The 21,204-nt window shown below is 45.2% G+C and overlaps 1 protein-coding gene across 3 annotated transcripts in view; it reads left to right on the top strand.

Annotated features, from left to right (window-relative positions):
- Positions 1-2,561: 2,561 nt before the first annotated feature.
- WIPF1 (WAS/WASL interacting protein family member 1) overlaps positions 2,562-21,204 on the top strand; it is a 53,002-nt gene continuing 34,359 nt past the window's right edge. The window contains exon 1 of one of the 3 annotated variants that reach the window (XM_038142430.1): positions 2,562-2,696. The gene's annotated coding sequence lies outside the window, so the exon portion shown is untranslated. The other 2 variants (XM_038142433.1, XM_038142432.1) reach the window with 2 other exon arrangements.

Here is a 21,204-nt window from a genome sequence, read left to right as displayed (position 1 = left end):
GCAGTGTGAGTTTCATCAGCGTGCTGACTCAGCAGTTCCTGTTTCCACAGCTGAGGCAAGCCACAGCGGGTAGGGACAGCAGGGCAGCAGAGAATGTGTAACACAGGACCCACATAAGTGCATAAACACTGTGCTGCTGCTGGAGACAGGGAGTACGTCACCTCCCTGAAAGGTTTGTTTTCTGGTATGGTGACAGGCAAGATATCACCTTTAAAGTCAGTGATAGTTCAGCACATCAGAAATGCTTTTGACTTTGGACACTTCTAGAATGTTGCTGTCCTTGGCTCCAGTCACAAGAACTCACATTTTCATATGTCTACTAGTGCTAGAGAAATTCTAGCACAGCCTCCAGGCCCCTAGGCATGCTCCTGGCTATAAATTACCTCTCTCTTTCTTTTCTTAAAAATTGTGAATCTGATACAAAGTCTCCCAAGTTTCCGTCACCTGCACAGATACTTCTGTCACAGATAGTGATTTCTAACAAAGCTTTAGAGCACTCATGTCTTTCTGGAATTCAAATCCCAAATACAGAAAAGGTAACCATGCACTGCTTTTCAAAAGATTCTCTAAAATGATCATGCTTCAGTCCCCAATAAAGTCTAAGAGACTGACACAGCTATGGAAAAGAGCCAACCTGTAGACAAGCATTTCCATGCTGAGTTCCTGCTGGCTGCAGGTGGGTTATCTGCAGCAAGAACAGGACAATTTCACTTGTTGCCATGGAACAGGCCAGCCTGACCAGCAGGCAGAAGTCCAAAGGCGTTTGTAGGCTACTGCATCACAGTAATGGTGGATCACTCCATGGATTCCCCATAAAGGGACAGTTCTTTCCTAGCAAAGGTTGTCACTATTTCCTGTCATCCCAGCACAGATCTCCCATTGCAGCACATCTTCCCAACTTTTAAAAGCTGAGCAGATCTGTATCAGTGTATCTATTTATCCCATATGGAGCCTGGATTAAACACATTACATGGTATTTCCCCAGCATGTAGACAAGAGGAAGCTGTTTGCCTCTACGTGACTTTTCAGCTAACCAATGACCCAAATGAAGTTTGCCGTGCTGAGGAACCTCATGTGGATTTGTGACCCTCTTTAGAGAGCTTTGGGACTGTAAAGACAGTAAACACAGAGTACCTGCAGTTTTACCATTTGTGAGCACTGAAATTTTTGCTTGCAAGCTAATCTACATTGTGTGTACAGGTCAGAAAAGGGTACACATAAAAAATTGTACCAGTTTTTGTGTTTTCTTGTAATGCTCCAAGCATACAATGACACAGAAACAGAGATATGACCTACATAAAAGCCTGGCAAGGTTTCCAGCCTTCCACTGAAGACAGCAGAGTAATGCCATTGCTCTTATGACAGCATGTCTCACCATAATGCTGTGCCTTCAGGCAACAGCTCATCTCCTGAGGAAAACATGAAAGTAAGTTGCAGCAGGTTAACTTAGCACACGGGTTACTCAGTCTTTGACCTTGCTAGGACATGTTGCTACAAGTGAATCAAGAGCATATTTCAGTTCTCCAGGACAACTGTCCCTAACATTTTTATTTTAGATAACAGTGTTATATAGCTGCTGGGCTGGACCATGTCTACGCATGGAGTAAACCATCTGAACGCCTCCAAAATGTGAAATCCTACAGAGACAAAAGCATGTGAGATCAATGTTGGCTCAGGACACAGTTCTTGCACTTCAAACCTTGCTCCTACCTGCACAAGGAACTCCATTACAGATACTTGGGCATTTTCCCATCCAAAAACTGGACATAAAAACATTAACGAAATTTTGTTTCTAGAAAACTTAGTCAAGCTGAGGGGGAAAAGGGAACAGAATCTATTGCTTGCCAGGCAAGGCAATCTCTGCATGAGTTAATTGAGGTATGAAACACAAATACCTTCTGGGGCATCCTGCAGAGATGGGTAATTGACCTTCCCACATTTCAGCATACTGCAAACCTTAACAGGGAAAAAGCAAGCATCTCTTTCCCACTGTTTAATTACGTTTTTACTCTACTGAGTGTCTCAGCCTGGTGCCTTGCTGCTCCCCAGGCGCCACTACCCCTTTCGCGCTGGCTGCCATCAAGGCCATCGAGGCAGGTCGGAGAACAAAGCGTGTTGAGAACTCTGTGGGCAAGGGGAGCTCCGGGAGCAGGGCCGGGAGGAGCGGGGCTGTGCCGAGGGCCGGGCAGTGCGGGCGGCACGGAGAGCAGAGCTGCCCCTGCCGTGAGGCCATGGCCGGGGAACCGGGGATGTTTTGAACGGGACGTGTCCTGGGAAGGGTCACCCAAGTCACAGTCCAGGCCGTTGGTACCTGGGGAGTCGAGCTCATCTCCCTGGAAGGGGCTCCCTGTAACTCTGACTGCTGTGAACTCCCCCCGGGCACGGGGCACGGAAAAACTGCCCACGGCCGTCACCGGCACGCCGCGCCACCTGGGAAGGACCGTCCCACGGGCAGCCCGCTCCGCCGGCCGGGCGCAGGGGCACGGCGCAGGGGGCGGCCCGGCGCGGCCGCGCTCAGCGGGCCCGGGGCATGTGCGGCGGCGCGGGCGGCGGGGGAGCGGCGCCCCAGAGCCGCGCCGCGCCGCTTCCTGCCGCTATAAATAGCCGCCCGGCCCAACATGTCCCGGCCGCCGCAGCGGCTGCAGCGCCGGCGGGACCCGCCGTGCCCTCTCGCCGCCTCGCCCGCACGGAGCGCGGTAAGGGGGCTGCGGGAGCCGGGCGGGGCTCCGGGGCGGGCAGGGCTCCGGCGGCCGCCGCGCTGGGGCGGCTCGGCACCCCCGGCCCCGCGGGACGAGCGCCCTGCGGGTACAAGGGTCGGGAGCCGAGTCTCGCCTCGTGCCTGTCTGCTCTTTCTCTCTTTTCTTCCAGACTGCTCTGTCTTGGGCTGGACGCGTTCCTCCTGCCTCCCGAAGCCGTGCTGGCAGGCTGGGATCCCTCCCTGCTTCCCCTCGCATTCCCGCTTCCCCCGGGTTGGGCGCGTGCCCGCGGTGGCGGCTGGCGCTGCCTCTGGGCGCAGCCCCGGCCCCTGGGCCGCTCGGACCGTGCTTCTGCCCGGGCTGCCGGGGACGTGCCTGGTGGCCTCCTTGTCCATCTCTGCTGCTGCACAGCTACGGCTGTCAAATCCTGGCTGGCGTGTCAGGGTGGGGAGAGCCACGCTGGGCTGTGGCTCACGCTGGAGCCGTGGCACACACCGCTGCCTGCACGTGTGGCACCCTCGCAGGGCATCGTTGTTTGGCCACACACGCAGGTGTTCGTGTTGCAGCCTCCCTCAAGCGCTTTCATCTGCAGCGGATGTTGAGGTGGACCGTGTAAGTTGGGCTTTATGGTGGAGTCAACAAAGCAGGTCTCTGCCCTCTGAGCTGGCTCTTGGGGGCTTTTTGGAAGGAATCAACTTAGGTAACCTCAAGTGACCAGTCTTCAAGTTTGAGCTTGTCTTGCATATTGTTTGCCTCTGCTGCTCTAATGGCTGTGTTTCATCTTCTAATGATCACCTTCTGGAGTGCAGGGCTTCTCAGAGAGTAGGTGTTCCTCAGCTACCACGTAGCCTGTTTGAGCAGCCTCTCTAAAACAAACGTGATACCAGCACTTGTCTCTGGCACCAAGGTGTGCATGTTCAGGAACCCACCATGAGGTATTTCTGAATTACTCCTTTACTCCTGAAGTGCGTTGTCAAAGACAGGGCTGTAAAAGCAGCTGCTCTCAGTTTTGACCTCCAGGGGATGGGCAGTGTGTTTTGCTTTTCATTCACACCCTTTTTAACTCTGTCAACCTTTCCCTCTGTTTCTTCTTCCACTAGCTCTTCCAAGCCCAATTTGGGAGGATGGTTCAGAGACCCAGGAGGCCACGTAAAAAAAGAAAAGGTCCTGTCAGAGCCTCGGCTTGGGAGCCTTGCCTTCAGTGAAGGCGGGAGGCATGGCGGTGCTGCTTTGGCAGTGCACTTTTTCAAGTGCTGTAAAGCACGAGGCCAGCTGAGCTGGCATGTACTTTCCCCTCTGCTGTGAGGGGAAGGAGCAGATGAGGAGGAAATACAGCTGTTCCAGAGCACTTCTGCCCTCTGTCCAGCCCGAGCATGTGAGGGGGGAGGACCTCCGCAGAAAGAGAGACTCAGGAAGAGAGTATTGGAGGTTGGGGAGGGGCTAGGGGAGGAGAGGCGAGGAAAGCGACAAATGGGGAAGAAAAGCTCTTTATGTATGCACAAATGTTATCTAAAGATCTGTTTAGCTAGAGCAAGAGCAAATAGCCTGAAATTATGAGACTCTATCTCTTGAGTCCCTGTTATTGTTCCTCCAGAAAGTGCTGCTTTTCATTCCTCAAGTATTATGTGTGTTTCTGCCTCACTCTTCTAGGCTCTTCAGCATCCTCTGACCTCAAGCTGAGCAGGACGTTGCCCTTAGCTTCTGCCTGTCAAATGTGTAGTTCTCTGTGTTGTACATGAAATGATTATTCCCATAGTTGGTTAAGGCAAGTTTCTGAGGAATGTGAAGCAAGAGGCATGCCAGTTCCTGTGGCTAGCCTTGACTGGAGTGCAGGCATTTTGGGACAGGGGCTGTGCCTGGAGGCTGTGGTTGCTCTGTTATCCTTGGCAGCTTAGGGATCCCTGCCTCTGCTCCTGTCCCTCCCACCCTTCTCTTATGGCTTATTGCTGCTCACCTGTTCCTCTGCCTGTGCTGCAGCTGCTTCAGCCTTTCCCAGTTATTTCTGGGGTTGTGCTGAATAGCTCAGAAGTCTGAGTAAAGAGGAGAAGAGCGAGCTGCTACTCCCTTGTCTGTAGAGAAGTTCCCTCTCAGCCCTGTGCTGACTGCATCCTGCTTTGAGATCCCTCACCCTGACAACTGGGAATTAAAGTAGTTGAAGCTCTCCAGCTATATCCTAATTACTGCTGCTGCCTTGCTATTTCTTCTGAAATTGCACTTCCATCTTTCTCCAGGATTAGTTTACTCTCTGAATGGCATCAAGTAGTAAGGTACGGTCTTTGGGGGCTGCATGGCCACAAGACCACTAAACTTTTTTTTTTTTTTCTTAATGGAAAACCCAGTTACCTACCCCAGTAGGGTTTCACTGCTTCTACCTGTGTAGTACAGACAGAACTGAAAGTGTGCATCTAAGAAAAGGTATTGGCTATGGAAAGAGCAATTTCCCACCTGTGATAAGAGTATGATCTTTGCACCTGATGACATCCAGACCCTGAAAAGGCCACTGAGAAGCATGAGCAATGCTAATCCCTTTGAGAAGGGAGCATGCTGCAGTATTTCTCTGTATTGCCTACACTGCATAGAGTTCTAACAGCTATTTTGTTTTGTACCCTGCTTGTATAAACACCCATCTGCTTTGTGGGGAGAAAATAGTGTCTGTTGGTGTTGTCTGACAATTGTGACATGACAGGAAGGCATAGGCTTCCTTTGGAGCACATGTTGTTGATGGCATACATGTACAATTTAGTAAAATGTCTTTATGCAGCAGCTTTGAGAAATGTTCTGTGCTTTTAACTACCTTGAATCTTCATCTGGTTAATGGACTTATGTACAGAAACCATATGAAATAATGATGCAGCAGAAGGGTGAGTTTCTTTAAAGTTTGTGCTTTTGCCAAGGTAAACATATCTTAGTTGTGGCTTCTTCACAATAATGAAGTGTTATCAAAATTCAAATCTAATTAAATACTTCTGTGTTCTTTCTACTGATTTCTCTTATTCTTGACTCCAACACTTTCTCATTATCTTCATCTGGTGCACTCTAACATGTGGTCTGTGGGATCTGTTATCAAAAGGACTGTTTACTGTCTTGGTTCAGAACCTGTGGTGCTAGCTGTGTTTGAGTAGGGGTGTGGAGACCCAGTATATGGGGAGATAATTAAATTCTGGGATGGTAGAACAGATTTTGGTAGTACTGAAGACGTGGATACTATAAGTAGCCACAACTCTTCAAGGCAGCCATCTGTCCTGTGTGCAGTTAACACCTGCTTGTTTAGCTCCTTACTTCAAAGAGGTATGTGAAAACCTGTTATTGAACAATAACTGCTGAACTGTTAGTTGGCAAATAGCCCAGAGAAGGCATTATTAAAAAGTAAATTTAATAAAGATGTCTATAATCATGCTTTAGTAGGCAGCTTTGTTTAAAGTAATTTGTATGCTCATGGTGACCAGTATGATAGTGCAGTTCACCAGGTACACACATGCATTTGTCTGGGTATCTGAAGAGCAGGAAGGAGAAGTAACAAACTGTTTACTCCGTCAGTACTCCGTTGTGATCCTCTTGGGGACTGTGTTACTGCTGCTGAGCTGAGAGTGAAATCTGAATAGTAAAAAGGTAATTTTTTTTCAGCAGCAATAACCCTGAACATCAAGGCCCTGAAGGTGCTGGAGTTGCTCCTCATCCTTGCAGGCACACAAGTCTGCAAGTGCAGCTGTCCTTGGGCCTTGTCCAGCACAGTTCACAAAGATCAGTCAAGAGTGTCTCTGAGGCTGGAGGCGCAAGTGGCGGGGGAGCAGTTTTGTCTAAATCGGAGAGATCAAAGGAGTTCAGAATAGAAAGTTTTTCCTAATTCCTGGAAGGAGATAAACGGGAAGCACAAGGAGTAGTTTGAGAGTCTGTTTTGTAATACTTAACTCAGCCATAACTTCATTAGTGTTCTTCATTTGGATCCAATTGCACATCAGTATGCTTTGGAGTTAAAATGTATAGTTTTGTAATTCCTTAAACTACTAATGTTGTGGAAGCAGAAGTTCCTGAGTTTTAATGTGTTCATGTGCACCCCTCATTTTTGATCTGCTCCGTGTGTGTATGTATGTAGCTCCCACCATTTCCTTCTTGGGCTGAAGCCCATGAGAAGGGCCCTCCCGTGTGCCCGTGCATGCTTTCATGAGAGCCCTCTTTCTGTTTGCGCTAAGCTTGAGCTCATAACTCCTGCTGAAGGAGCTACAGGATATTCTTCAACGGGAAGTAGTACAGATGTTAAAAGAAATGCTCTTAGCAGCTTCAGTGAGCCCAAAATAGCTTCTGCGTGTTTCTCTTATGATAAGTTCGGGAAAGGGGGTGATTCCTTCTTCTTCCCTCTCTGTAATATTTTGAGTGCTGAAATCCTCTTGCCCTGAAGAGCAGGCAGTGTGGAGCAGGCTTCTCTGTATTCTTCTGGACCCTGACTTAACAGGACCAGAAGTGAGCCCTAAACAGAAATTGCATTCCTTGGCACAGTGTCCTCCTTCCTACAACAATTTCCACTGAGGTCCTTGGTGGTGAGGGGTGCTAACCACTGAAACTGGTTTTCCAGAGGGATTGTGGAGTCTGTTGTTGGAGATGGTCAAAAAACTGGATAAGGCCTGAGCAATCTGCTTGAAGCCAGGTTATCCCTGCTCTGAGCTAGATGAGATCCAGCAGTTCCAGCTGGCTGTTTGCCATGTTTCTGCATTACTGGGGAAGTATGGCTGCCTTTGTCTGTCCCCAAAACCAGTGGGAATAAATGTAGTCTTAAAATATCTGAAAACAGCCTTGAGAATTCTGAATAAAGACTTCACAAATTGAAGTATGTAGAGAAGCATAGCGTAAGGAGGTAATTTTGCTCAAAGTCTCATAACAGCAGGTCAGTAATAGTGCTGGGAGAGGATCATAAATCTCCTGGCTGGCAGACTAGTGCCTTGGTAGCTAAAGATTTTGTCTTCACACGTAAAACTACCTCCTTTCCCTACCCAACTATTTTCAGATCATTTGGCAACAGAGACTACACTTACCTGCTGAGAGATATTTTCTTTTTAAATTTTTTTGCCTTATCAGTTGTGCTCATAGGGAGTTTTAGTACTAAAGAAAAATGTAGTGCATTGACTTTTTCAGAAACCTAGAAAATTTGATCTGGAAAAGAATTTGGTGAAATAAAGACAAGAGCTGCGAAGGAAATTTTTAGAAAATGATGTTATTCCCAGTTAGTTGCACAACAATTAATCTCCTATTTTTTAAGAGCAGAAAATAACAGATGAAGCTGTACACTGAATCCAAGTTTGACTCTCTCTTTGTTTAAAAAACAAAAATCGCTTGAAAACTTCTAAAAATCTGGAAGCTAAGAAGAACACAGATCAGCATTTTAGAGAGTATCATGGAAGGAGTTAAGCTGTGAGTTAACTGCATCTGTGTTTCAAATCCAAATGCTACGAACAAGGCGCCATTCAGATCTTCAGTTATAAGTTATACTGAATTCGTTATGCTGCGTTTTTGAATTCTGTTCAGAGGAGAAAAAAGAAAATCATGTCCGATGAAAAAAAAATCATTACTCTTGTTTTGGTAGCTTGTTTTTTAAGTGATGAAGAAGGATTGGATTCTTTTTTTTTTTTTTTTGGTCTAGCACTTACACAGGTCATCTGCTAAGTATTAGCAGCTGTGGAGCTGTGGAGTTGCATAAGCATAACTAAAAGTCAGTGGAGCCTTGCACCATTCTGCAGATCTATCCATTGCTTATTCTCCACAACAACAGATCAATTTTGTAGCTCAGTTGACACAAATCCCTAAATGTTGAGAGGGCATCAGCAAGCATGGCAAGTTGGGAAATCCTTTAAGTCATGGAAATCAGATAGGATAATGCATTATTTTATTGTTGCCACAACCTGCTGTCCAATTAGACATGTGCCTTGGTGTTCTGTGAAGAGAGCTGTGTCAGAGTAATGCCCTGGAACAGCTGAGCCTGCCAGCGATATAAACCTGATTTGTCTGGGCAGCTTTGCTTGGAAGATGGGTATGGGTGCTATGCCTGGCTGCTGCGGGAGCAAGACAAGTGTGAGTGCTCACACATGTATCCCAGATTAGCCATGCTTAGTGATATGGCTGAATACAACGGTCTCTTTTAAGGGTTAGAAAAGTCATCTTTGCATGTATGGAGCTGAGAGCCTGGAATGTCTTGGCAAGGGAATACCTGCAGTGCACATGTGAGTGTGTTGGCAGCAGCAGCAGCCCGAGGCTGGCTGGTCCAGCCTCTGCCCCCAGGTTTTTGATACTGGCTCAGCACACTGCAGGATTTGGTTAGCAGGATGTGTTTCTTTTCACTGAACCTGAGGTTACAGAGAGCTTAATCTCCTGTGGTTCTGACTTTTAAGTCACAGAATATGTAATGAATTTTCTGATCTAGACTCTGGCTTTGTTTTCAGTTTTGTTGTTTTTTGGTTTTTTTTTTTTGTCTTTTCTTTTGCTGCTTTAAAGATCTCCACAAGCAAGAAAGACTCTGAAAGGATGAGTACAGTGTTACTAAAATATGATCCTTACAATACTTTTTCTTGGAAATTAAGGAGATAAAATAAGTTTCAGCAGATAGTGTCCCTCTAGACCAGTCCATGTTCCTGGTGGCTCAGAGCTAAGCCCTGTTCCCTCTTTCAGGACTTGAAGAGGAGTTTGGCTGAGCTCCCATTTTTTCCCCAACCCTTCTATTTTTTTTCCTCTTTTTTTTCCTTCCCCCCCACCCCCACCCCTTTTTCCCCTGCCATTTTTAAAGGAGTGATATGAACAATTAAGTGAGGATGCTTCCCCAGTTAAGTGGTGTCTGTGCTGTTTCTGCTGGGAGTGCTTCATTTGCTCACCTCACCAGCAGGCTCTGGTGGGACCTTTAGCTGCCCTTCAATTGCCTTGGTCCCTGAGGAAGGCTGTAGCACTCCAGAGTTGCAAGTGTGGCGTGGATCAGGAGCCTTCCTTTTTGAGTAGTCTGATCAGGATGGTAGCTGTTTGTAACTAGCACCAGCTAGGTAGCTGTTGAGCAGAAAGACGTGGAGGACAATAAGTATATGGTGGTGAGGAGAAGACAGGATTGCTTATTCCCCCACCTCAGCTAGTAATTAAAGGGTACTATTCTTTGATGCCCTTTTGGTTCAATTTGATTTGCAGTTTGGCAAACTTGGACAGCATCAGCCATGTAGTACTGAGCTCTGAGCTCTACTGTCCTGTCTTTGGTTTACTCCAACTGATCAGTCCTCCTGTGACCATCACATCAGTCATTGCTCTCCTCATGTCCTCATTACCCACCACGGACTGACCTACTTTGCCTAACATATTCCCAAAACTGTTTTTTGGCATAGGAATGCAAAATTGAGAATTTTCACTGTTACTTTCACATTTGAAGTTACCAGAGACAGTTTTCACAGGAAGTATTAAATGTAAACCAAAAAGGCTGCTGTGTTGTATATGTTGTAAGAAGCCACTTGCTCGCTGTAAGTGAGCTTGCGTGACTCAATGTAGTGGTCTCTTTATATGGATCTCTATTTGGTCAGGTGCTCCTTCATGTATTTTGTATGATCGAGTGCTTTGTCTTTTAATTTTAAGACCCCTGAGATAGGGAATGCATTTGAGCAGTGCCCTGTAGAATACATTTTCAGTTTCCAGTGGGGCGAAATGAAAAATCAAAGGATAGCAATGTGGTGGTGTCCATGTGTGATTATTCCAGTGTTAGAGAGAATGCCATTCAAATGAGGCACACAGGCAACACCTACCCGTATATCATTGTTTATGTCTGCAGGTTACATTTTAAATCATTCCAAACCATTAGTACTTTGAAACAGAAAAAGATATTCCTTAAAAGTACAGCTTTTCCATTCAATAGTCCTGATGGCATCTTGGGATCTGAAAGTCTCAAATGGGAGCAGGCAGCCCCAAACCTTTGTTTTAATACTCGGCAGAAACAAACCACAAATAATTATCACTTGGAACTTCCTACTGTATTTTCAAATAAAAGTTCCTCATTTGATCTTAATAGGTGACTTAGGGAGGGACAAAACAATTGCTTCATGGCACAGTTTACTTGAAATAGATAATTCTTAATTGAATTGACCAGTATCCCTTGGGTATAAATGAACAACCCATGTTCTTATTTGAAATTAAAACTAAACCAGATAATGCTTTTCAAAGTGAAACATCTTACTCTGAGGAGCTGCTGCATACTTACGCTTACTTGTACCCTTAGGTGGAACTAGAGCAATATTTATTTTTCCATTTAGTGGTTATCCTTTTCCAAGCAGCTCTCTGCAGGATCAGTGTCTCCAAGTTTTATGATAGCTTTTCCTTTTTTTTTTTCATTTGTGTATCCTTAAAAAAAATGTGCATGCTGTCTGGTGTCAAGAGCAAGACAAATTAACTTGAGCTGCTATAGGGAACTAGAAAATGAAGTATTCCATAACTGACAAACAGCTTGAGATGACTGGACAAGTTCCCTCTTTATTCATCTAAAATGTGCCAGTTGTTTAGCAGAACATCCCTGATAATGCGAGTGAATTGCAGGGTAAAACCCAGTTGGATGTCATCATGTGCAGTACTTAAATGAGAACACTGAGGGATTTTGTGTTTCCAAGGGAAAGAATTGTCATTGTTGTCTTCTGTTTTGTGTTACTTGAAGTTCCCCAAGAAAGTTTCCTCTTAGGAGGAATAATGAAGTTAATAGTAAGAATGGTTTATGACTGCTCTTTTTTATTTGAAAGCTTTTCTACTTCTCAAAAAATGTTTGTTCACCATCCGCTCACTAATTGGCCAGACTGAGGAGGCACTAAAAAAACCATAGGAATTATGGTTGTCTAATACCAGAGCATTTACAGCTTCCAAGGCCTTTGCTCCAGGCCATCTGCTGTGAGATACGGGCAGAAGCAAATGAGAATATAATGGGAAAAGTTGAAAGAAGGGAAAGTAAAAAAACCCAAAACCAGCCCAAAAATGTATTTTCACTTTTTTCCTTTAGATAGAAGTAAAGAAATGTCCCACTGCCATTTCTTAATGAGGCAAGGCTTTAGGCCCTAGGAAGTAAGAACAAAGATACACCAAAAAAATCCACTCTGAACTAGCAGAGGGGTTGATAGGTGTAACCTGGGCCCAGACCTGTAGGTACCCAGTTCGTGGTAGTTGGGAGTGGGGCTGCTGCTGAGCCTCGTCCCCAGTGGGCTGCAGCTGTGCAGGACAGGTAATAGTGGAGGCAGTGAGCCATGGAGTGCCCAGGGGCACTGACCGATCACCAAAGGGAACAGAGGGCACACAGGTGCAGTGCATGAACCATGAGGGTATAAAAGGTTGGGCTAAAGAACAAGATGGGCAGATGCCTGGAGCCTTCTGAAGTGGTGTGGTGTTAGTCTGTATGGGTTGAAGCCCTCTGCTATTGTATGGTGATGCTCTGTGTGTCGTGGCCATCTCAGCTGCGACATACGCAGCGGCACAGTGCTACCCCGGTGTGTGGTTGCTGTGGATCAGTGCTGGATGACACCAGGGGAACAGGATTGCTCCACACAAGGTTAGGACTGTGTCTTCCAGGACTTTCCTCCAAGCTATTTTCTCTTGGGCTTCTGGTAGACACTGCTGGTTATTTTTGGAAATCATCATTCTGAAGGTAGGATGACTCTTCCTGCTGCTCTAAAGCCCCAGTGTCCTTGGCATCATTGCTTTGAAGTTTTGCGGGGTCACTGCTATGTGATGATGCTGGGAAGGAAAAAAAGCCAGATTATCTGCAGGCTTGTTTAGTGCATAAACCTGAGTTCTGTCAAGTGACATTGTCAAAAGTTGCAGTTTAAGTTTCTGTATGAAGTCTGGCTTGTGCAGGTTCTGGTTTCTTCATGTCTCAATGGGGCATGTGACCCCTGGTATCACTGTCATTTCCTCTAACATGCATTGAATCAGGATTCCAGACCCTGCTGCTAGGGAATAATGTCTGATATAGGGCAAGTGTGAAAGAACTTTTAAATAGTTCTTTAGAGTATAATTATGGAAATAGCCTTTGGGACAGCCAAGGGTCTTCAAAATCCAAATTTCCCAAAGTGATGCAAAGTGCTGGCTTTGGCACTTGAGGCTGAGAACAGTCCTTGTCCCATTTACCAGCAAAAAGCCCAAAGTTAAATATGTCACAAAGTTCACTTAAATCTGAACTAGTAACATCATGAAACATCAAGTAGGTATATACAGCCAGTATCACAGCTTGTGCAGCCGAGCTCCTGCTGGCAGTATGTAGTGACAGGGAACAGGTGAAGAAACACCTTTAGACTCCCACAGCGCTTGGGGATGCTTTGAGGCATTGCTGAGAGAGAGCCAGGAGTAGGAGCTGACAGTTCATCCTCCATAAGGAACTGTGCTGGGCCTGCTGGGACTTGGCCCACAGACCAACTGGAACCATTGGGCTCTACCAAAATGCCCGTGACTAATCTTTCCTGCCCATGTTTTTAGGCCAAGCAGGAGGGGTTTTAGGAGGTCTTTGCTGCTTTTCTCTGTGTTATTCTCTTAGGTCACTGTCGTGGTACAGCCTCTCAGGAAAGCCAGCCAGCTTTGCTGAATGGTCTAGAAATTGGACTGTAAGGCATTTCTGCTCTTTTAGCAGCACTCTTTCAGACAGCCATGCTTCGAGTTACACAGTCTGGGGGTTCTGTTGAGCATATATAATGCCTTTGGAGCCATAAGCCATAAATTTAGCTGTGAATTTAATTTTTCAGTTCTCTACTATATACTTAGCCTTTTGCTAGTGGGAGAGGAAAGAAGAAACAAAACACGTGTAGAGGGGGATGCAGACAAGATGATTGCATGTTCAGTTATAGTTGTGTGTTGAACTTCTGCTAATGAGGGAGACCAGGTGCCAAGCTGTTTTGAGCCAGTATATCATACTACTGCCTCTGCTTTCAAGCTCAGCCTTCCCATTTGGGCTATCCTGACTGTGAGTCCCCAAGTGTGTTATGGGAATTTGTGTCGGAGATCCAGCTCCTTGTATTTTTCTGGCTGTGGGAACAACAGGATATTCCCATACCCTTTTGAGGTAGAGGTGCTTGAGATTTGTCTTGTGACTGCAGTCTCCTGATAAGTGACTCAGTTTCAGCAGTTGATGAAACCAGGTTTTAATGAATGCCAATATAGGGTGTTTTATTTTTAAATCAGCAGTCTACTATCTAAGCCAGGTGAGCTGTGCCTAAACATTGCTTTCTGTCAGATTAAGCATAGTCTACATGCAGTGAGTTGGTAACCCCAGGTCTGCAAGACAAAATTTTCTGCTAAAAGTGGCATTGCATGGCTTCCATGCTGAAAGCCATCATGAAGTAGTCAGATTGTCAACAAGGATTGAGGCTGTTCCCTGATGGCTTGTAAGTGATCCTTTTGGACCAGGGCCAGCGGTGGGCATAGTGGTGTGAGCGGTCTCACTTGGATGTGTCCCAGTATTTGAAAACTTTCTGACTCATGTGAATAGCTGAAGAGAAGCTGCTCAATAATAAATATATTTTAACTTTTCTCAATACATAAGCATTGCTATGACTGCAAAGGTACTTGAAGCATAGGCATGCCATTGGAAAAGTATAGCAGACATTGCTCTAGAAAAACAGCTAGGCAGATTTTACTGGATAAAGTGTTGGAAATACCCTTTGGAAAGATAGCATGGATTGTTTCTCTCTTGATTGACCTGCTGAGTAAGTCCATATTCTTTGATAGGGTCAAAGAGCTTGTGTCCCGAGCTTACTGTATAAAAAAGCTACAAACTAAGAAAGCAGGTTTTATGTGAAAATAAGTATTGGAAGCCACAACCAGCACTCTTATTAAAACTTCCTTTTTGGTTCCTGAGAACATACTAAGGCTATTAGAAATAATCTACAATTATATGAAGGGACTTCCACACAAATAGACTTCTCTTTTAGAAATATACCTAATTACACATATATGTACATGTATAAATAATACATATGCACTGCAGAGCCATTCTTCAGGAGTCTGTTAATGTCTATGTCAAAGGAGCCGGAAGGACAAGTAACTTGGAGAGCAAGATTTGTCAGTTCAGCAGTTTTTGCTCAAGATGTACATAGGCATTTCTAGGCAAAATAAGTTTTCTTAGGAATGGCTTTTATTTATGTGGCTGTTCTCTGAAAGGACAGCCTGTGGCTAAACCCAGGGGTGATAGCTGATAATGCAATTTCATATGCACGTAGCTGTGTAAAGGGCTTTAAGTTGAGTTTGGGAGGGGAGGTTCACTGTTTTCAGACAGGACTGGAGCAGTGTAAAAACTCTTCATTTTCCACATAGACATGGCTAGAGAGTGGCCATCTGCCAGAACATTTTTGATCATCAAATTTTGTTCACATTCCAGATGAGGGACAAAACATATTCCCTGTTTTATCTGGTATGGTTTTCCCCACCCCCAAGGAATGTGTTAATATTTCATCATTTTGAAGAAATGTAGTGGGCAGCATTAAATATTTACGTCTCTCTGAAGTCACACAGATGCCACCAGGACACCTAGCTCTACATCACACATGCTCTAATTCACCCTAAACACCCACTGTTTACTAATCTTCAGCCCCCGTCTGTGCCGATAATGAGAAAGAGGAAATGGGAACAGCAGGGATTATATGCTACTGAGAAGTCCCAGTTTCTGGTTGTAATTCTTTCAACAAACTCTTGCAGACTGTGCTCCTGCTTTGAAGTTTGAACACCTCTGTATTAGTGCCTGGCTCTGGTGATTTGGCTGACAGATCTGGGCTTGGTTGGTTTATTTGTGGTTGCACGTTCACAGTTCCACAGGATGGTTTACTCTTGCACTCGCCTGTGGTGTGCCTGCTCAAAACTGGGGCAGTGCAGATTGTTTTGCCTGAGCACTGAGATGTTTATTGCTCAAATTTGCTGGTGACAGGTTCCAGATAGAAGACAGTCCTCACCATATCCACTGTTGTGTCTGTGTGTATAGTCATAGCCATATTGGTGAATGGGGTGATTTTCTACATAGTGAATAAATAGGGCCTGTTTTTATAAGGCAGAAAGTATTTGTTGGTCTTGAATGCTGGGTTTCAGCATGCTCTGTTAGTCTGGATCATCATGTCCAGTATACTCAGATGTGTGGGTAGTGCAAGTTTCTAATCTAAACCAAAAACTTCAGAGCCCATGATTGCCTTCTTATCCCCATAGCACAGGACAAGCAAATAATTTGTGTAAATAGCTTTACATCGGTTTCTCTTAACATCTTTCTGTGGCTTATCTGTCAGGCAACTGCGCAAGTTGTTATTGCTGCTGGGGTGGTCCTTTTTCGTAAATCAAACACTGTTTGATGTCATGGCAAGTGAGAGGAAGTCAATTTATGGCTTTAAAAACAACTTGTGCCATCTGTAGGGTTACTAATACATGTCTCCATGAAGTACCCAGGTTTACATAAAGGAGAACTTCATGTATGCTTTCCACTCAGAAGCTAAAGAGATAGTTTTGTCTTGTGTATGTGTGTATATATATGTATTTGTAAGGTGAGGCATAGCATTAGTGCAAATGGTTGGCTTACACGTGATGACTGCCAAAAAGCCCTGTTAGAGCTTGACTCCTCTGAAAGGTGCTAGCCAACAGATTCCTCATCTGTGACAAGGATGGAGAAATAAATGGTTTGTTTACAAAGGGTGAAATTTATCAGGCTTCAGATGTTTCCCTTCTTGTTTTAGTGGTCCACAGTCAGAGTTGACAGATGCTCTGGTGTCAGCGGTGACTCAGCAAACCCCGCTGTGCCAGAGCTTTGCGGACACAGTGGGTCCCCCAGTGTCACACAGCTGCCTTTGCTGTCCCTGCAGTGCCTCTCCATGCCCCCATGCAGCACTCTGAGCTTGGCTGGAGCAGCACCCTGGGAGGCTGTTTTCTTTGGGCATGGATTAAAAGTGGCTGCAAGGCTGCTGCGAGTTACCTGCTGGGTGAGCAAATTCCTCCCATCTCGAACAATCCCAAGTGTCTGGGGGGATATGAAAGTATATTTGCCCCACCAGCAGCTCCAAGCACAGTTCTGGCACAGTCATTGTGTGTTACTAGATCCTCACAGAGAGGTTGAGACATTAAAAGTGACTTTGTAAACGTAGCCCCTTCTTAAAATGGAGAGAAATAACCCATCTCTTGTCAGGGATCTGGACTGTCTGAAAGCTCCTGGGGGAGCAGCTGGGTGAGGACAAAGAGGCAGTGTGCTAAGAGCAAGCATGGCCACTTCCTGAACTCTTCAACTTCCCCTCAGTGCCTCTGGAGCTCGCGGTCTGGCGTGTCATGTCTCTGCACGCTTACCGAGGGGAAGATGCTTAAGCTGCATGAGGCTCACAGTGCTCTCAAGTTTCTTCCAGTGTAAATAATACCTTGGCCATTTGGCCCAAAACCTTCACTGGGGGCAGAGCAGGTGCATCTGCAGACATGTGTTTGCACATGCTTCCCTACTACAGCTGCAGGAGCTCAGAAGTGCAGGCATGAGAAGGGTGTGTGTGTGTGAGTCTCATGCAAAAGCATCCATTTTATGGGCTAGTTTCTTGGGTTTTTTTCAGTCATGCACGTATCTCCTTATGCAAGGGTGTCCTGTGCATGTTTACACATAAAATAACTTGTATCTTTTATTAGCTGGGGTAATTTGTTTAAAATTTAGCTGCTGCTCTGTAAATCCTGTTGTTGCTGCCCCTTTGCCAGAGGTCACTACTCTCACATCTCTGTGGATAGGGGAGATTATTAAAACCATTGTTACTCCATTTCCAATTATTTTAACCCACTGATATAAATTACTAGAGCTAGTTTGGCTCATTTGGTAGTGATGAACTAGTGAGAGGTGGTAAGAAACCCTGAGGCAGCAGATGGGAATGTAATCCCTGGCTGGTGGTCACCAGGAGGCTGCTCACAACATTGATGTCTTCATCTGGCACAGTTTAATTATAAAGATGACATTTTAGTGGAAACCTCTTAATTTATGTAGAAATTGCATCGAATTCATCTACCCATGGGTGAAAAAGCGGCTCCGGTTGGCTTGCTCTGGGACTTTCGCTGTAGCCATGGTTTTGTGTGACAGCCTGGGTAGTGGCAGAGCCAGCTTCCTAGTAGCACTTGTCTGGTTTTGCCTGGAAGTGAGAAAAGGGAGGAAAAAAATCTGATGAGCTTTTGACCACTAGATCAGCTCCTCAGTGTGGTCCATGGCACAGGCTGTGGAACCACTGTGCCGACACACTTGAGGCAGCTGTAGGGTGCAGTGGGAGAACTGAATGGTGGAGGCAGGACAGCCACGAGTGAGTGTTGCTGCCAAAAGATTTGCATGCGAAATTTGCAGCATCGCCATCTCTTCACTCTCTTCCTTCCTTCAGTGTTTTCACATTCACACTTAGGTACAGCTAAAGCAAGTCTGTGCCCCAGCAAAGAACTTTGCAGTCAGTCTGTAAGGGAACCCCTCTGGGTTTGTAACCCACCACTTTCACACAGCCTTACCAGGCTGATCAGTCCCCCCGGCATTGTATGTTATTTCAGCTCGCACTAAATAAGGGAATGCGACATTAATCTTCACCCTTCCATTAGCTTGATTGACGAGTGTTTAGTGTTTTCCACAAGGAGCATCTTCCAGCAGAGCAGTATCTCCTTGCTGACTCTGGTGTGACCATTCTGCCTCTACTGTGACATGGTATCTTCAAACTTTACCTCCAGACTGTGTCAGTGCACCTGGTGGTGCACTCAGGGTTAGATTGCCTTTCCAAAATTTGTGCCTTAAAAAAAGTTCTGATAAAGCACCACCTCTTGACTAGTCCTGTAAACATAGTGCTCTAACACAGGACTTTACTGTCCTTCCTTTTGTGACATATGTTCAGACCCGTTTGCCCAGTGCTAGATAACAATATGTGGATGCACACTGATACAACCGAGAAAATTTCTACTCTTCTGAAGACATAAACTACTTTTCATAGGACTCAAACTTCTGTTTGCTGTATTCAAATGAAAGTATTTCTGAAAATTGCTGATGACTGCATCTGTTTGAATCCATCAATTCACTGCCACTCTGAACATTTGATAAACAAATACCCTTGAACTGAAATTTCCCATGCCTGCAGTGTAATTACATTCTCCACTACTGCATTTGTTTTCCCTTTAAAAGAAGGGGGGGAGGTATGCTGAGTATACTGTGGCAGAATCACATTCAGCATTTGGTATTAATATACAGTACAAAAAGGTCCATTGAATCATGGAGTGACTCAGAAGGCAGTCGAGGAGGGCTTTTTGGCTATGCAGAAATGTCAGTGGTTCAACATGAGATCAGAAATTTCTTTAATGTGTTTTGAGGGACAGTTAGTTGTTTCATCTGATGTTAAAACATAAGCAAGGCGAGTCTAGCAAGGTGCATTGAGGAAGCGGGTGTCACATGCTCCTCCACAGGAAACGAGGCTGGAGCTGCTGGGGAAGTTCAGAACTGGGTGACCTCCAACAGATTCAAATAGCACAGGTTAGTTCTCTTAAAACATCTTTTTAGCTGTCCTGCAGGGGTTCTGCGCATGTATTTTCCATGATTTTTGGCAGCAGTGGATGAGGAGCGCTCTGTGTGGTAGCGGGTAGTGAGCAGTGTGGGATTTCAGAGCAGAACTCTACGGCACAGAAATAGGAAGCTCATCTGTGGGTTAGCTTGGTTTGTGCGAAGCTTGGAGCCCGCCTTGCAGTACAACAGCAGTGTGGCCTGAGTCACATTAGAAGTGAGGATGAAATCTTCTCCATCTTGTTAAGACTTTGATAAAATGAGTTAAAGGTCTGGATTTTTAACAGACGTGTTCAGTGTTAAAAAATACTAGAAAGCACTTTTCCAAGTAGAGGTTAAAATCATTGGCTGTAGTGAAAACTTCTTTTTGTTTGTTTTGGCTGTGCCAAGTATGTAGCTCTTCTCTTTGATTTTACTGGCACAGTTTCTTGTTAAGGTGTTCTCTCGTTCCTGGTGATTTCTGTTGAGAAATTGCATCACAACTTTTCTGTGCTGGAGAGTTTCAGCGTGGAAGCACATTGCATCAGGAATGAAATGAAGCTAGGTTGGGGCTGGAGAATTTGGGAGCTCTCAGAGGGAGACTCTTTAATGGCATGTAGGTTTTGTACTCTAGTACAAATATAGCTTTGTTACTTTTAAATTACTCGGCAGTTGTGACTAATAACAAATCTTAAATGCGAAGTTGGAGTGAAAGTTACAAAGAAAGAACCTTCAGGATGATAAAATGTATCATAACAGTAGTAAGTGCACGGATTCTGAACTAAAACGAAATCCTAGTGTGGAGTCCATGAGGTGCTGGGAGAGCATGAGGAAGAGGCGATGGCCTCACAGCCAGCTCCAGCAATGGTGGCTGGAGGCCAAGGTGCTCACTCTGCACCTTGGGTCACAGCTTGCCCAGGGTCACAGTGAGGCAGAGGGGCTTGGGCAGGGATGGTGGCAGGAATCTCACACGAAATAGCAGCTGCTGGGGATGATAGTGCTGTAACAAGGCCATGCCAGGCATTAAAATCAGAGATCTGAGTGCTGGGCAAGAAGTCCTAAAGCTGCCCATACTTCTTCCCAAATATTAAAAAAAATGTTTTTCTGGTCGTGTAGAAAATCAGAGTGAGTTTCACAGCTCTCTCACCCTCCTTTTTGGAGCCGGCAGTGGCTCATGCCGGGCCAGGCTGCGGCTGCCTCCAGCACGCGGAGCTGGATGCTGCCTGCTGCAGGGCGTGGAGGGGCTTGGCAAGCTGGGAATAGCAGGGCCCTGTTCCTGGGCAGTTAAACAGCTCTGTGGCTCAGCCTTGCAGAGCTTTGCTCTCGTATTTTGGGCGTTGGGGCTTTATATGCAGAGAAGGTTTTGCCTTTGGCTGGGCTCCTCTGCTTCTGTAAAACCAGCAAGTTTTCGGAGAGCCAAAGTTCTGCCCCAAATCAGCCTTTCTGGTGTATTAGGGTTTATAGTCTTTACTGGAGCAGTATTTAACTAGGAATACGATTTAAAAGCAATTTAGTAAAATCCCACTGCAGACATTTTCATTTCAGCCTAATCCTGTCTTATAAAGACTCATCTCAAATAGATTAGGAGTTGTTTTAAGCTAAATGTAATGGCTCGTAAATAATATATTTGAGCCTCTATGCAGTGGCTTGTGCCAGGTTTTTGAAATGGAATTAGAAAATAAACTGATACACATTCCTAAATAAATAAACTCTAACACTTCTACTCTGCTACCAGGAGTGAATATAGGCAACCAGGATTGAAAGAGTAGGAGAGTTGTTGAAGAGGGGGGATTTCTGAGTGGGCCTTTTCCAGCAGCTTGTATTATGAAAACCAGGGAAAGAATGTTTCTTCCTCTAACAAATTAAAAAGGAAATCTGCAAAAAGAGGAAAGAGAATAAAAAGTACAGACTAAACAAAATGAATTTAAATTGTATTGGAATGAGAGAGAAGGAAACCAAAAAGAGAAAATAATAAAAAATGGAACCAGATGGGGACAAAATCTGTGCTTAGGAAACAAAGGCGACTCTTCTGCTGCACTT

The sequence above is a fragment of the Motacilla alba genome, chromosome 7 (assembly GCF_015832195.1).
Source record: "Motacilla alba alba isolate MOTALB_02 chromosome 7, Motacilla_alba_V1.0_pri, whole genome shotgun sequence".
NCBI classification, from domain to species: domain Eukaryota; kingdom Metazoa; phylum Chordata; class Aves; order Passeriformes; family Motacillidae; genus Motacilla; species Motacilla alba.
This window is presented reverse-complemented; position numbering and strand designations above follow the sequence as displayed.